This window comes from Hemitrygon akajei, chromosome 20 (assembly GCF_048418815.1).
Source record: "Hemitrygon akajei chromosome 20, sHemAka1.3, whole genome shotgun sequence".
NCBI lineage: Eukaryota > Metazoa > Chordata > Chondrichthyes > Myliobatiformes > Dasyatidae > Hemitrygon > Hemitrygon akajei.
The window spans coordinates 61,773,969-61,791,365 of record NC_133143.1 but is presented as its reverse complement, the minus strand read 5'-3'; the positions used below and the strand labels follow the sequence as shown (position 1 = coordinate 61,791,365).

The window sequence follows — 17,397 nt, the reverse complement described above, 5'->3', positions numbered from 1 at the left end:
ACACAACATCCTGGAGACTGAGGCCGGGGCTGTGCCTCCAATCGCCTTTATACCGGGGTCCGTGGGAGGAGCCACGGTCCATGGGAGGAGCCACAGGAGCAGTCAGCAGGGGGGGCGTGTCCAGACAGGTATATGTAGTTCACCACATGCTGGGGTTAGAGGACTCTGTGTGTGAGCGGGTGGATGGGAGCAAGGAAAAGGGTTTGTTTGCAGTTGTTGTTTGTGGCTGTTGTTCTGCTGGACATTGTGGGCTATGTTGGTGCTGGAATGTGTGGCCTGCTCCCTAGCACATCCCTAGGTTGTATCGGTTGTTAACGCAAATGACACATTTCACTGCACATTTTGCACATGTGATAAATAAATAAATGAATCTGATCCATCGCCAACTACCATTTGCGCCCATTTTGTGAATGAGCTTCAGGAAATCTGTGGAAGTCTGTGAAGAGAGTAACATCTCAGGGACCGGTTCTCTGAGAACCTTGCTGTTTCTGATATATCAATGACTTAGATGTGAATGAGTGTAAGAATGCAGACGACACAGAAGTTATCTGAGTGGTAGATAGCTAAGGGTGTTGCTTCAGGCTACAAAGATCAGATAGAAAGTTGGGCAGAGCATTGACAGATGGAGTTTAATCTCAAGAAGTGTGAGAGGACTCAAATAGGGGTGGGGCATGGCACTGAGCCAAGGAATGCTGATCCAAAGAGGGAGCTAAGGATCGATGTTCCTTCTAAAAAAATTTTTACAGCTGCGTGGACTAACCACTTCACTGAGCAGGAAATTTTTACATGGCATGAAAAGTGTACAGCACTTTACATTTTTTAATATCCAGACGATGAATATTTAGAATGAAAATTGAAAAATCACACCTCTGATTTTATTTATTAATTGAAAGGTAATACGAGATACAGTACTAAGAAAACTTTCCACGTTTCATAAACATTTTCTAGCTGTGTCCAATTTCTCTGCACGGCAACAAAGGCGATGTGCGCGAAAGCATTTCAGTTGCTGTGTGGCAGTGCACCTACTCAGCTTAGAGCGAACAATGCTCAGGATACCAATCCACAGATTCCTGAAAATGTTGAGACAGTTAGATGGGTGGTGAAGAAAAAATATGGCACGTTGCCTTAATAGATCAAGGCATGATCTATAAAAGATAAGACATCACATTGCTATTTTGCAAAATGCCAGCTCGTTGAGATGAGAAGGAATGACAGGCCAAGTCTTTGTGGTAAACAGTACTGTGCAAAAGTCTTTTTCAACATGGAGCATTGAGCAAGTTGTCAATCTGACGGGAGCAAAGGCTTAGATATATTTATATCTAAGAGATTCCTCCACATCTCTGTTCTAAAGCAACATCCCTCCATTCTGAGGCTGTGCACTCTGGTCCCAGATTCCCCCAATATAGAAACATCCTCTGGATGTTGGTGCCAGACAGGGTGGTTTGAGTATCTGAGAATCAGCAAATCTCCTGGCATTTTCATGCATTCTCCAGAGTTTACAGAGAATGGTGCAAAAAAAAAAACAACAAAAAGAAAATATCCAGTGAGCAGCACTTCTTTAATGAAAATCCCTTGTCAACGAGGGGTCAGAGGAGAATGGCCAGACTGGTTCAAGGCAACAGTAACTAAAATAACCACGTGTTACAACAGTGGTGTGCAGAAGAGCATCTCTGAATGCACAACACATTGAACCTTGAAGTGGATGGGCTACAGCAGCAGAAGACCAGGAACATACACACAGTGGCTACTTTATTAGTTACAGGAGGTGCCGAATATCGTGGCCACTGAGTGGATCTGAATCAAAAGCTTTGATGCTAATGAAGACATAGATATAAGAGTAGCTAGTTGAGGAGAAAGCACCAAAAGCACTCCCACTTATTATCATCCTCTGCCTTTTGTATTCTGTGTCTCTGGACGCTGCTGAAAGGATTATGTTTGTCTTTATTGCGATCTTATCTACTTCTGCATGTGCAGTCCCCTGTTCTGTACAATAAGGCCCTTTCACATTTCCACTTCATTAAACAGTGTGCCATTAAATGGAACCCTATAACTCTTCCTCTCAGAGCGTACTGCTTCGCATGTCACTTCATAGAGTTCATGTTACTAACCAACTGCTGTTGTCTTTGCAGAGTAACCGCAATCAAATAACCAACAGTACTTTTTCTCCCCCACAGTCCGTGGCCATCAAAACACGTACTCTCTCAAGCACTCTGCAAGAAGCGGGGGAGGGTGTAGTAACAAGGGGAGACCAGCTGACACACTAGATTTTGGATAGTTTGTTAGGGATACTCTCACTCCCCCAGTCCCCAATGAAAGCAAGTAAGTAATTTCTGAAATTAGTGTTTAAAAACTCTATCTTGTTCCTCCTTCTCTGATCATAGACCGTGGCAGCTTTATTACTGGTTCAAGTTGCAGATATATTTATACCGCACTCTGGTTAGACCACACTTGGAATATTGTGTTCCGTCCTGGTTATAGGAAGGATGAGGAAGCTTTAGAGACAGTGCAGAGGAGATTTACCAGGATGCTCCCTGGATTACAGAACATGTCTTAAGTGGGGAAAGTTGAGCAAGCTTGAGCTTTTCTCTTTGGAGTGAAGGAGGATGAGAGGTGACTTGATGGAGATGTACAAGATGATAAGAAGCATTGGTAGTGTGGACAGCCAGCACCTTTTTCCCAGGGTGGAAACAGCTGATACAAGAGAACATAATTTTAAGTAATATAGGGAAGTATAGGAGGAATATTACAGGTAGTTTTTCTTAGAAAGTGGTGAGTATGTGGAACATGCTGCCAGGGATGGTGGTACAGGCAGGGACATTTAAGAAACTCTTAGATTAGGACATGGATTATACAAAATGGAGGGCTATATAGGAGGGAATGGTTAGACTCATCATGGAGTAGGTTAAAAGGGCCATAGGGCCTGTACTGTCCTATGTTGTATATTATGCCTACTTTCACCATCTTGACTGGACATATTCACCAGGAGGCACTTTCCCCTCAGTCACACCAGATGGAGTAGATCTACTCCCCGGATTAGTTTGTTCCATGAGTGACATTGTTCCCACGTCATCCCACAACACCTCTCCACCTCGTCTAACACTCTTTTCCTGTGTCCACTCAATGTGCAAACCATACTTTCTGACTGACTGAATAACCTTCACAATCTTGATAAATTAAATTTTAGAGTACAATCGAGTTATCCCTTGTTAAAAAATGTATTTATTTCACTAGGTCTCTAACAGTGATTTTCCATTGGTAAAAAACATGCACTCTCTTCCATCAATTTCTCACATACTCATTTCCAGTTGAAATGGAAAACAACATCCACTGCCATTTTTGCTCACTATTTTTGTCGCATCATTTTATTTTTGTCCTAATAACTCACATGGCCCTCAACATGGTCAAGGATCTCTCCCATCCATCCCACCATCTCTCTGACCCCCTACCATCAGGCAGGAGGTACCATAGCATTAGGATGAGAACTGTTAGGATGGGAAACAGCTTCTTCCCCCAGGCCCCAAGACTACTGAACCCCCAGGTCTCATCACATTGAAGTGCCAGTACTGTTTACTTTTTCCTTTGTGTTGTTAATGCATCCTATGCTAAATGTCAATATTCTGGAATATAATTTTATTATTTGTTAATTTACTTGTGGTAGTATCACTTTGTGTGTGTTTGTGTGAGTTATATGTACTGCAGTGTGCACCTTGGTCTGGAGGAACGTTGTTTCGCGTGCATGTATATGGTAAACTTGAACTTGAGAAAAGAGTAATAAACAAGTACTTAACGATGTCCATTGGAGGAAATAGCTGGAGCCCAATTTTAACTCTAACATTAACAAACGGATTAATTCATGTACATAAAAATTACTGAAGATCAGCATAAGCCATGTGAAGTGGTTCTCAGTATCACAGAGATACTAGAGGTTCTGCGAATCTGGATTAACACACACAAAATTCTGGAGGAACTGTGCAGGTCAGACAGCATCTACGGAGGGAAATAAACATGAAGGGTCTCGGCCTCAAACGCTGACCACTCGTTCACCTCCATAAATGTTGCCAGACCTGCCGGGTTCCTCCTGCACTTTTTTTACTTGTTGATTCTCCGTACATCCGGGTTCAAAAGATTACCCGAGCTACGTTACGCTGATAAAACGAGGACCTTCTTCAGCATAAGTCGGGCACGGCACAATTCGAGGAGACAGTTGCAGAAGGCATTTTCTTGGCAGCTTTTACTCTAAACTTGTCAGTTTAATGTAGTGGTTTGTAACCATTTCCAAGGTAACGTCTTTAATGCAAGATTAACTTGAGCTGATAGATTCAGAGTACACTGGTATTCTTAGTAACATAAGAAAGAGACAAAAGCATTTACACCTAATGTGGAGTTTTTCTTCCAGTCCCTTTCAACAGAAAGGCATCTCAGAGGAAGCTTTATAATTCATATACAGGTTTAAATTTGATTAACCTGAATAATCCAATCTCTTTGAGGGGAAAAAAATCATTCAGAATTCATTTTTGATTTTAACCTAATACACTAGACAAAGGACCGTTTAGTTATCAATTTCAAATGGTTCCACAATAAATCCACAATGATTATATCGCTCAAGTTTAATCCACTTGAGTGACAGTTATCTCAGTATTTTCTGACTGACAACATTCACACTGACATCTGCCGCCAGAATGGAAGCTGTAATGTACAGGATGTCAACAGCAAAACAGTAAAACATTATGAGTATTGAACTACCAAGGAGACATTCAGACTGTGGTCTTAAAAAAAAATCCATGATTGACTATCCATTCAGATGTTCCTCCTGGGAACATCCATTTCCCAGCATGCAAAGTCCAGGAATTAGGAGTTCCCACAACATTAACCAAAAATTCCATGTGAAAATGCCCCCACCTACACAGAGCAGGAAACATCCGAGCATCTGAAACATCTGAAGTTAACCTGGCACCTCATTTTGCTGGTGTGAAATTCTCTGGGGCCATCCAACTCCACACTCCTCCCCCCTGCTCCTGCACCCCTGTGAGAAGTGCTATCGAACTTCAGTTGGCAATTGAACGAGACTGAAAGTTAACCACCTGTCGAAATTTAACCATCCACTCACCGAGAGATTAACAAAGAGATCAGCAGGGAAATAGTGCCGAAGCCTAGAGCAATACAAAATGGATACAGGTCCTTCAGCCTAATAAGTCCACATTGATGAGCTAGACCCAACTTCCAGAGTTCAATCCAGGGCTCTCCTATAATGCATGCCTATCTAAGTGCCTACCTCAACCACTTCCACCGGCAGCTTATTACCCTCTGCCTGAAAAACGTTGTCTCTCAGGTCTCTTTTAAATCTTTCCCCTTTCACCCTAAGTCTATGCCCCCTGTGGGGAATTGCTTTATCATCTACCTTATCATTGCCTCTCATAATTTTAAACATTTCTCTGAGATTACATTTCATTCTCCTACATTCCGAGGAATGAAGACCCAGCCTGGCCAAACTCTCCCTGAAACTGGCAACATCCTCGTAAATCTTGTCTGCACTTCCTCCAGGTAAACCATTTCTTTCCTGCAACAGAGAAATCTCAGGTTTGTATACTGCAAATGGACTTTGATAATAAATGTACTTTGAATCTTTGAAAACTGCACACAATACTCCCAAATGCAGCCATGCCAACGACTTGTACTGAGACAGCCCAGATTCAATGGGCTGAAGGGCCTTCTCCCAAGTCATAAGGAAAATAGTGAAATGGATTTTTGTCAGGGATTGGATCTTATTAACAATCTTTGTTTATTTCTACTAATAGCAGACAATGAAATACAAACTTACAGTAAATTTGTTTTTACTCCTGGCTCTGTCTTCCTGCTATTTTAAGAACATTTTGAATATTCAAAGTATATTTTCAAGGCTGCTTTGAGCTTTTGAACCTAGAGTAAAGGGGTGTTTCTCAGTAACTTTCCAAAGGCTGGATTGATTCCTAATTGAGTGCACAAAAAGTAAAAAACAATATCACTTATCATCATTAGAATTACTTGTTCTTATTTTCCTTCCACAACTATATCATCTAGACTTGGCAAACTTTTTCAATTTCAACCAAATGCACACAAAATGCAGGAGGAATTTAACAGGCCAGGCAGCATCCATAGAGAGGAAAATAAACTGTCACTTCAATCCTGAAATCATCTTCATGACTAAAGATGATTTCTCATGGTTGCTCAAGATTTCCAGTATCTGTAAAATCCCTTGCTGATTTCGATTCAGCTATCACAGGGTTCACCTCCAATAGTGGGTCCAATTACCCCCAAAAATATTATAACATTGCTATGACTATTCTTGGTTGGCGGGGTGGTGATACATCTCCATCAAAGGAGGTGTAAGGTGCTTCACTCCTCCGCTAGCCTGCAGGTCACCCTTGGGCAAGGTGTAGCACCTGCTTAGCCTCCCCATCAGGGTCATGTGAAGCCATGGGAGCAGGTGGTGGATGGTCGTATAAACAGCTGGTGCACGTCACAAGTTCTGATTACGCGACCACTGACGCCAGGCAGACTATCTCTCAAGAGAATTGATAATGGCTGGGGGCACCCGTCTTGTAAAGACACTGCCCAGAAGCAGGCAATGGCAAACCACTTCTGTAGAAAAAATTGCTAAGAACAATCATGGTCATGGAGACTAAAACCGTCCACATCATACGATACGACACATATGATGACGACGAGGACAACTATTCTGCTGAAAGATCACAGACCAAGTACACTAACTGTTTCTCTTTCCACAGGTACTACAAAAGCAGTTTGCAGCATTTGCAGGGTTTTTTTTATTTTCCTGTAATATTTCTATGTCATCCTCTGCTGCCCAAATACAGGAGTTATGGAGTTCCTCACGCAGCTGAATTCAATAAACTGAGAACCCTGGGGCTCACTGTCTTCACATTTGAGACTTGAATGCCCATTTGTTTGAGCCCCTGGCCCTGTTGTTTAAATATAACCTTTCGGTGAGTATATAATATTGGTCAAAATGTTGTTTTGTCTCTAATAAATTTCTGCGCTGGCATTTGAAAGAGATGGATTTACCACCTCGGTAACATGTGGCCTTCAATGCCCAGCAGAGCGATTTGCCTGAGGCTGAATTGGTTCAACAATATTGTCTGAGTATAAATTATCTACTACTGACCCGATGCTTGGACATACATAGATACTAATTACAAAAGCCGATATGTCACTAATTAGTAACAGTTTATGTAGCATCACACAAATTGTGAATCTTTACAGAACACAAAACACTAATACATAACTTAAGATGTTTTTGCAGTGTGCCTGTCTATTTATACACTCTTCTGTACATTCTTCACAGCGTTTAGGACACAGTTTGATTCGCGTATCTTTTCCCCACTTATTAACAGCTCTAAAGGTGCTTTGAGATTGTGCTTTTACCCCGAACTAAGGAACACAGCAGACCGAATTTGGGAGTAGAATGCTGCCTTAATAGTCAGCTTACAAACCAAGTAACAGAGCACACAAGCTCAAAGACATCATTGTCTAAACTGCCATTGACAACTTCTGCAGATTTTACATTTGCGGTTCAAGATTGTTTATTGTGATTCTTCAGTGTAAAGGAGAACTAAGTGATCCAATGCAGCATAAAAATACGCAATGAGCATAAAGAAAATTACAAAAAAAAAGACAACAAATATAAATATAAGCAATCCTATAAACCACAATGTACTAGTAACTGTTATACACAGACTGTTTGTGTGTACATAAAGTGACACTGGGTGATGTGAATGTAGAATGGCAAGGGTGGTGGGCTGGGTATTGGATGGTTTGGAGAAGCAATTGCTTTTGAGTCTGTTGGTTCTGGCATGGGTGCTACATAGCCACTTCCTGATGGGAATGGAACAAGCAGTGCATGAGCAAGGTGGGTGATACTGATATTTTGCTATATTGATATTTACGATATTGCTGGCCTTTTTTTTCCCCAGCACATTTCACTCAAAGCCTACTTTATTAAGTACATCTGTACACCTGCCGGTTAATGCAAATATCTAATCAGCCAATCATGTGGCAGCAACTCAATGCATAAAAGCATGCAGACATGGTCAAGAGGTTCAGTTGTTGTTCAGAACAAACATCAGATAAGGGAAGAAATGTGATTGAAGTGACTTTGACTGTGAAATGATGGTTGGCGCCAGATGGGATGGTTCAAGTGTCTCAGAAACTGATGATCTCCTGGGGTTTTCAAGAACAGCCGTCATGAAATGGTGCAAAAAAAATCTAAAACGTCCATGAGCACCAGTTCTGTGGGTGAAAATGCCTTAATAATGAGAGGTCAAAGGAGAAGGTCAGACCAATTCAAGCTTAAAGGAAGGCAACAGTAAGTCAAATAACCACACGTTGCAACAGTAGTGTGCAGAAGAGCATCTCTGAATGCACAACTATTCGAATCTTGAAGTGGATGAGCTACAGCAGCAGAAGACCATGAACATACACTCAGTGGCCACTTTATTAGGTACAGGGGGTAACTAATAAAGTGGCCACCGAGTGTATGCCCTTGATGGCAGGTAGGCTGCTGCCAGTAGAGCTTCCTCTTGGTTTTTTTTTTGTGTGAAAGATGTCAAGGTCAAAACAAGAAATACACACCTCCCACTTTTCTTTCTTTCTGTAATATTGTTTTCCTGTAGAGAAGGTTCTGGGAGAAATGAGGTTGTGAGCCAAAAAGAAATTGCTTCAATCAGCACTGATGCTTAATGACTGTTAATGGGAAATGGAGATAGGATAGTATGTGCTACTTTGATTAATAAGTGAACTGCATAGAATTTAAATTGTGCCACTGATGGATTAGTTTCTTCAAGCTTGATAAGCATTTCTCATTTGTTCTTAAGTTTGGTCAATACTGTTAAAGACGGCAAATGAAGTATAATTAATTCTGTTGCTATTACTCAAACCAACTGTTACCAGGATGCTTGCAATATTCAAAACAATTTAAAGTGTGTTTTGAACTGTGCTCTGTAACAGAGTGGTATATCACAAATCCATGTTCTTGTAGTGAGCAGCTGCGTTTTCAGGAAGGATTAAAGGGACGTCAGCAATTTGTAAAGTTATGTTGTGTATAATTTGGGGTGGCATGGCAGTGTAGTGGTTAGCACAACACTTTGCAGTACCAGTGACCCGGGTTCAATTCCTGCCGCTGCCTGTAAAGGGTTACTACATTTTCCCCATGACCGGGTGCTCCGGTTTCCTCCCACAGTCCAAAGACGTACGGATTGGTAGGTTAATGGTTCATTGTAAATTGTCCCGTGATTAGGATTAAGTTAGGCTAGGATTAACTCCAAGGATTTCTGGGAAAGGCCTATTCTATGCCTTGTCTCAATAAATAAATAATTTTGAGATACAGCCCCCTTCCAGCCCACAAAACCGCACCATCCAATTGCACTCATGTGATCAGCTAACCTACTAGCCAGAATATCTTTGGAATGCAGGAGGAAACTGGAGAAATGCACATAGCCGCATGGAGATTGTACAAACTCCTCACGGACAGCTAGAACATAGAAAATCTACAGCACATTACAGGCCCTTCGGCCCACAATGTTGTACTGACCATGTAACCTACTCTAGTAACTGCCTAGAATTTCCCTACTGCATAGCCCTCTACTCTTCTAAGATCCATGTACCTATCTAAGAGTCTCTTAAAAGACCCTATTGTATCCGCCCTGTGGAATTGAGCCCAGGCCGTTGGTGCTGCAATAGCATTATGCTAATCGCTGTGCTACTGGCCGTCCTTTATGTTTCAGATCTCCAATATTTGTTCTCTCAAATGAGTCTCCTTTAATTATAGCAGCTGAAAGCATATGATCTATACCTGTTCAATATGTATCACCCTGATAGGGGTCCGGATACGTATTATTCTTGTGCATTTCAACACTACAAAGCCCCACATTTCAGTGTGTCACTCTGACACTGAGTTAAGGGGGTGCAGTGATCAGAAATGATGCACTTCCCTGTAGGGAGGCAAGTCAATTCAGCCCATTATCACGCACCACTTAGCAACAAATTAGAGACTTGACGTGGTAGAGGCTTGAAATGGGCCTGCTTTATTGTCCAGGGATCAATGTGTATGTTTGAAGAGGCAGAAAGGCATATTTTAACCTTCTTAAAGCTTCTAAATAACATGAAGTCATTTTTCTAAACCAGTGAGATGGTTGCCAATTTGGACAATATTAAATGTTAGCCCACTTGGTTGCACTTAACGAAAGTGTGATAAATAGTAGAGAAGATGTTGATAACTTGTCTTTCCTAAAATAACTTACAAGATGATGGTCACTCAGCATTGAAAATAATTGAGAACATAAAACCCATCAAATAAAGATTAATTGGAAAAGCATGTATAAGCCCAGAATGGTATCACTTCCGTGGGTGCTAAATAAAACTGCTATACATGCAAAAGTAGCAAAACAAAGCTTTATTTTTGACAGACATTTCATATTTTGGCCATTATGGGCCAGCATTTATAAATATCACTCTACTGTGCTTCACATTAAGTTGTACAGAATGTTGATTGTATATCAGGCTCTGACAAGTGTTAAAACCAACGATATGTTTTGTGATAAAAATTGTAAAGGCAAATATATTTCAATTTTAAACAATTTGTTTTATGATCTTCTAGTCAGTCAAAGATCCATTGAAAGGGCCCTTTCTTACGAATGCTGCACTTGGAACGGAACAGAGGGCTTATTTAATGGGGAGAACAGATAGATTAAGAAGGTTGTATTTTATATTGGCTTTTTGTTAGAAAGCTATAAACAAGATGTGTTATATTAGTCTCATAAAGAAAGTCTGCTATGTCATTATGTAATAATATCTTGTATTTATTTGCCTTTATGTGAATCATTTTAAGCAATAAAAGGAAGTAGAAAATAGACTTTTTAAGCATTGTTATGCTCCCACTGAGGATAATGCATTTGTGATTAGCAGACAAATTGTATGATCTGTTACTGGGCAAACTCTGAGCACTTGCATCTGGCACAGTCCCAACACGAGAACCGAATTTTCCTTCTACAGACAACCAATTTGCACACCACTTTAGCCATATGGTCATTGTTCCATCTTAACGAAATGTCATGTTGGTTGGAGAATAAAATCTTCAGAAACCTCTGACTATTACTATATGTGAACCAGGATGTGCCCTTTTCTCATTACCATCTGTACCATCAAGGTGGAAGTACAGGAGCCTGAATACACACAATCAATGTCTAAGGGACAGCTTCTTCCCCTCCACCATACGATTTATGAATGGACAATGAACCCGTGTACTTCACTATTTTTTTTTAATTTCTTCTCTTTCTGCACTACTTATTTGATTAAATAAGAGGGGAAATCATGGTTGGGAAAAGAGGAAGGGAGAGGAGAGGGAATGGGAAGCACCAGAGAGACATTCTGTAATTACCAATAAACCAATTGTTTGGAATCAAATGCCCTTGGCTGGTGTCTCGGGCCGGGTGTCTTTGCACCAATGCCACATCCAATCCTGACACTCCTTCTCTGCCACCTATCCCACACCCCTCAGGTGGTGCTCCACCCTCATCATTCCCAACGTACTTTGCTTCTGCCAGATTTACAAATTCGCTCTCCGCTCCATGTTGACAAAAACAGTACTGTGGAAAAGTTTTACATATACACTCATACCCAAGACCTTTGCACAATACTGTCTCTTACTGTAATTTATAGCGTTTTATAATTACGTATTGCATTGTACTGCTTTTGCAAAATAATAATTTTATGACATATGCCAATGATATTAAAGCTGATTCTGATAACCATGGTCTTTCCCAGTCACCTCTTGTAATGACATTATCAGAAACCGTGATTGTGAGGGATAAGGTAAATGGGATAATCAGCTTGAGAAGTTCTGAAAGAATGATATTGCTTAGCCAGGATTGACTATCATATTCCTGAGAAATCCACAGCTTAGTGAAGTGTACCCTGCCTCAACAATAATATATACAATTTTTAGGCTTCAAGAACCCTAGAGGAAAAAAAAGGAAAAGATTTTTGTTTTCTGAATAATCATATTTTAACTGAATGTCCTATCTTCACATTTATCGTTAAATATTCACAGCGGGCTTAATCGGGCTGATCATGAACACAAGAGATTCTGTAGAGGTTGTAAATCCGGAACAAAATGCTAGAAGAACTTAGCTGGTCAGGTAGCATCTATGGAGAGGAATAAACGGTCGACATTTCAGGGCAAGAACCTTCATCAGGACTTGAGAGTAAGGGGGTAAAAGCCAGAATAAGGAAGTGGGAGGAGTGGATGAAGTACTAGCTGGCAGGTGATGAGTGAAGCCATTTAAGGCAGAAGGTGGGTGGATGGGGAAGGGGGATGAAGTAAGAAGCTGGGAGGTGATTGGTAGAACTAAAGAGCTGAAGGAGGAGGAATCGGATGGGAAAGAGGAGGGGTACCAGAGGGAGGTAACAGGCAGGTGAAGGGGTAAGAGGGGGCCCAGAGTGGGAAATAGAAGACAACATGTGGAGAAGTTAAGGGAAATTATTGGAAGTTAGAAAATTCGCTGTCGTGTCCTCAGGTTAGAGACTAACTAGACAGAACCAGACAGAGACTAACCAACAGCCTGAGAGTGGCATCATCATGGCACTGGACCGACATGTCAACATGCAAACTGATAATAAAATTATAATCATCATAGGTGGAAATCCTGCCTGTTGTGGCAGGTGGAGCGAAGGTTTATCAATAATACTGTCTCTCCTACCAGTGATAGTGATATAAATTACTCTTGCTCTGTAATGTTTTGCTAAAATGGTTGAGGGCTACATGGATTCTATCAAGGATTTCTTATAGCTTATTTTTTCCCAATTTAAGAATTAAACATACTGCAATTTTATTAAATAGATAAGTCAGTTATCTGATTTCCGATCATTTTTATGGTTATACCACAATGCATATTTTATATATCATCACATTTAGAAGAACTATTTCCATTAAAACTAAAATAGTAATGGGCTTATCAAGAGACCGCTGATAAATTGCTTACAAGGAATTATATTATAACATTATTAATTTGGTTGAGGTGAGTTGTAGTAATAGGGTATCGTTATGTCAAAAATGTTTTTTGGGGAATCTGCTGCTATTCCAATATTATTCCCTTTACTATTTAAGCTCACATTTTAGTCACATTCAAATAGCTAAGACGCTCCCTGCTTCCCCTTAATCAAAAAGAATGAAATGTTATCACTTGGACTATATAGGAACAAAATGATGGCTTTTCATTAAGCTCCGATCCAACTTAATTAATGTACAAAATTCTGTTGCAAATGCAGAATGAGGAGGAATGAAGGGAAAGGTAAAAGAACATAAAGGTTAAAGAACAATCCCCTGATAGCAAAGGGAGTAGGCTTGTAGGAAACCACCCAAATTCAAAGATTCAAAGTGCATTTATTATCAAAAGTATGTATGCAGAATAGAACCCTGAGATGTGTCTTCTCCAGACAGCCAGGGAACGAAGAAAACCATGGAATCCCTTCAAAGAGAAACATCAACTCCCCCCCCAGTGTGCAAAAAGAAAAACAGTGAATTCCAGTTCATCAGGACTAGCAAGTTTTACCCTAGTTAAGTGGCTGCTCCAATTCGGTGAAGTTTCATGGAAATAGTTAAAAAGGTACAAAAAAAAAAGACATGCTATCATTTAACTGAGTAACAATTTATGTATTTAAGTGGAAACTTAGAACAGAACACTAATAATGCTCCTAAAATACTATAAAACTGTAGTTCCTAATAGTTACATCTAGTTACAATAGATGGAGGAATTCATCGAATGTACACTGTGTTCTTTTGATTGACTGTAAGTGAACGAAATCAGTGTAAGCACCTAGTACAGATAATGGACAATGTTCACACAACGTTTTGACGATTGTATCCTCAACATCTTCATTTTCATTGTGACTTTCAAGATTATTGCCGATACCTTCAAATTTTTCATAGTCCCTAACTTGTTGAAGTAGTGAAATTGTTTCATTTTCACTCCTGGCTGTTTCTGGTAACTCCAAGCCTGAGTGCTTGAAACTGCAGTGAGCAAACAGTTCTGAATTGTCTTACTGCTTATCTCTCGCCAACTATCAGTGACAAAATTCACTGCTTTATGAACACAAACACATGCAACTGACGCTATTTAAAAACCATTGGGTCTAAGCATAGTGTAGCAACTAACAAGCGCACAGAACTAACGCTAGTTAGAAACTTCAGCAACAATCTCCTGCCTCAATTAAGCAGCATAGTGTCCCAAATAAATGAAAAGAATCCCAACTATTTTCTCCATTACTTTTTGTTCTTTAAGAATTGTCCCAAATAAGCGGTTGTCCCAATTAACCGATAGCACAAATAACCAGAATCCACTGTATTGGTTTTCTAATTGTTTGAGAATGTCTGTTTCCTGATTAATTGGGAGGAATTACACACGGTGGAGGATTATTTTATGTTGAAAACTCCTGATATGAAATAGTCTCCCACTGCCACTTCCACCATTTTTGGAAGACTGCTGAATGATATATTTATTCATAATACATGTTGAAGGTGCAAAGGTGCCTACATAAACACTAGAGATTCCGCAGATGCTGGACACACGGACACACACACACACACAACCCAGAACCATTCGCAGAGGACTACCATTTATTTAAACTCCCTTTAACTAAATTATAAAATTAAATTCCTCACAAATGATCACTTATAATTCAGCAAAGTTACAGTTTATTAACTTTGAATGATGCTAACACATTCAGACGTGTTTGAGCTGGGCCCACATAAATCAATTAGTGGTCCTTATTTATAGAAAACAAGTGGGTACCAAACAAACAGGATCTGGAAATACAGATTCATAATTCCTTGAAAGTGGTGTCACAGGTAGATAGGGTCATAAAGAAAGCAAATGACACATTGGTCTTCACTAATCAAAGTACTGAGTACAAGCATTGGGAAGTTGTGTTGAAGCTGTATAAGACATTGGTGATGCCTAATTTGGAGTATTGTGTGTAGTTTTGATCACCAACCTACAGGAAAGATGAAAATATCAATAAGTATGTAAGAGTGCAGAGAAAATCTATAAGGATTTTGCCAAGAGTTGAGGATCTGAGAGTGGTGAGAGTGGAATGAGCTGTCAGCAGAAGTGGTGATGGATGGGAGCTGTTTGTAGCACTAGGCAGAAGAATAGTTTGGCATGGACTAGATGGGCCAAAGGGCCTGCTTCTGTGCTGCAGTGTTCTAAGACTCTGTGACTGTGATGAATTCATAGATATCAACTTCCAGTTAGAAATCTTGGGTAGGGGAGCATGAGATGTAACCATTGCTTTGTTAGTACTGGCAACCAAGGTCCCCAATTCGTGGTGACTATTTAGCAGATTTGGGTACAATGAAATCCCTTATGTATATTCAAATACACATCATAACTCTCCACCAAAATTAAGATTAAAGAGGAGCATTTGGATAATGTTTAAGGTGTCATAGTGCAGCATGAATCATAGGACATGGAAAATGGAAGTATATTGGAAAGAAATGAGGGAAAAATGGAGAAGAATTTCCAAATGAACTGCCATTACTGTATAGTTTATAGCAGCATTTTCTCGCAATATATGAAAACTACAGTGAACTGTCACATCACTGGCTGCGGTCTAGCATCACTGCAGGTCTTGTACGTGTCCAGAACAAAGAAGCAGGCAGTAAAATCATTGCAGACACTGCCCAACCTGCAAACTGACTTTTCCAAAACTCCCTTCTGCAAACCACTCTAGAGCTATTAAAATAAAAACCACTCCGTCTTAAAAGTTTCTTCCCCAAGGCAGTTAATCTGATCAACCATTCTCGTTCCCCCACCCCCTCTATTTATTACCCCATCACTGCACCACACTGTAAACACTTTAAACCATTTTATAATGCTGTTTACATTGTAAATACATGCTGAAATTTATGATTTCATGCACATTTAGTTCCATATCCATACATTACCCCAATTTACCTTTATATAACTCTTTATTCTTTGTAAATGTTGAACTATCATTTTTGTTGCATGTCGCACCAACACACCACAGAAAATTCCTAATACATGTAAATATATATGGCAAATAATGCCGATCCTTGAAAATTATTTATTTCAGTTTAGTTCTTAGTGCATCTGTTTCCTATTTTCAACATTTTGATGGCACAGCTTCAAATATTCCACTTTCTTCCCTATCTATCAGCTTGTGCCTCAGAAATATTCCCATCAGGTAAACAGCAAATCAACACCTTTATGCAAGTAGCTGTCTCAGGTCACATCAGTCCCAATAAAACCATCCTAGTGCAGCATGATACAGTACACAGAGCCATTTAACCTATTGTATCAGTACTAACACTTGGAAAGACTATCCAATCAAACTCATTCCTCTGCACAGTTCCCATGACAATGTAAACCTTTGACTTCCAACTGCCTTATTAGTTCTCTTTTTAAAATCATAGCCAAATCTGCTTCCACCAGTATTAAACTCAAAAACATTGCTCAGTGAGTCACATAGCATCTGAGTAAAAGACAAGTCAGATTTTGAGAGGGTGTTTTAAGAATCAAGGGTTAAATGACATTTTTATACTGCATATTAACTGTTCTGCATTAAATTAATAACATTTACCACGGTGATTTCAAATAAGATATCTTCTTCATATTTATTTGGTAAAGAAAATATTGTTTTTCTTCATCACTGTGAGTAAAACTTAATCTTTAAAAATATCAAAAACCATCATGTTCACCTACCTTAGGACCTCAGCAAAGAGGACCTCTATTGTAAAATACATCTAAAGGTGCATGATCAAACCAATTCTTTAATATGCAACACCACTGCAGACACAGTAACATGCAAACAGATGGATAGGGCAGATTAGTAGTGAATCCTTTCAGTCCTCATTAAAAATTAACTTGAATTATTACCTCCTAGTCTTTGGCTTAAAACAAAACGTACGATACTCAAGGTTGTTTTTACCACGCAATTGTTTACGTGCTAAGTGTAAAAAAGACGTCCTGTTCTCATCCAGGCAGGTTGCAAAAACCCGATATATTAATGGTTTTCCAATTCAATCTGTCATTTTAACAAGACAACGGGGATGCTAACTTACCATAAAAAATACAAATGTTACGGTGAAGCTACATATTTCAACTTGCATTCTAAAATCTATGCCGCACTAAGATTCCTGCCAGCTGCTCCTGCTAAATAGACAGTCCAGTCCTTCTGGCGTTTCACCTGCATTGAATTCCCAAACATTTCACAACTAAATCACACATTTTATTCCATATTAAATCACAAACTGTTATTCCAATTGTACAAAAGCAGAAGGATATTAATTTAATATTTGGATCATTTAAGTGAAAAAGACCTTCTTCC

The 17,397-nt window shown here is 39.7% G+C and overlaps 1 long non-coding RNA gene across 2 annotated transcripts in view; it reads right to left on the bottom strand.

The window, feature by feature from the left end:
* The window catches only part of LOC140713848 (uncharacterized), a 102,396-nt gene extending 85,544 nt beyond the window's left edge, over positions 1 to 16,852 (bottom strand). For both annotated transcript variants that reach the window (XR_012095750.1, XR_012095749.1), the window contains exon 1: positions 16,773 to 16,852. This is a non-coding gene — a long non-coding RNA (uncharacterized lncRNA). The remainder of the gene's footprint in view (positions 1 to 16,772) is intronic.
* Between the last annotated feature and the right edge of the window lie 545 nt (positions 16,853 to 17,397).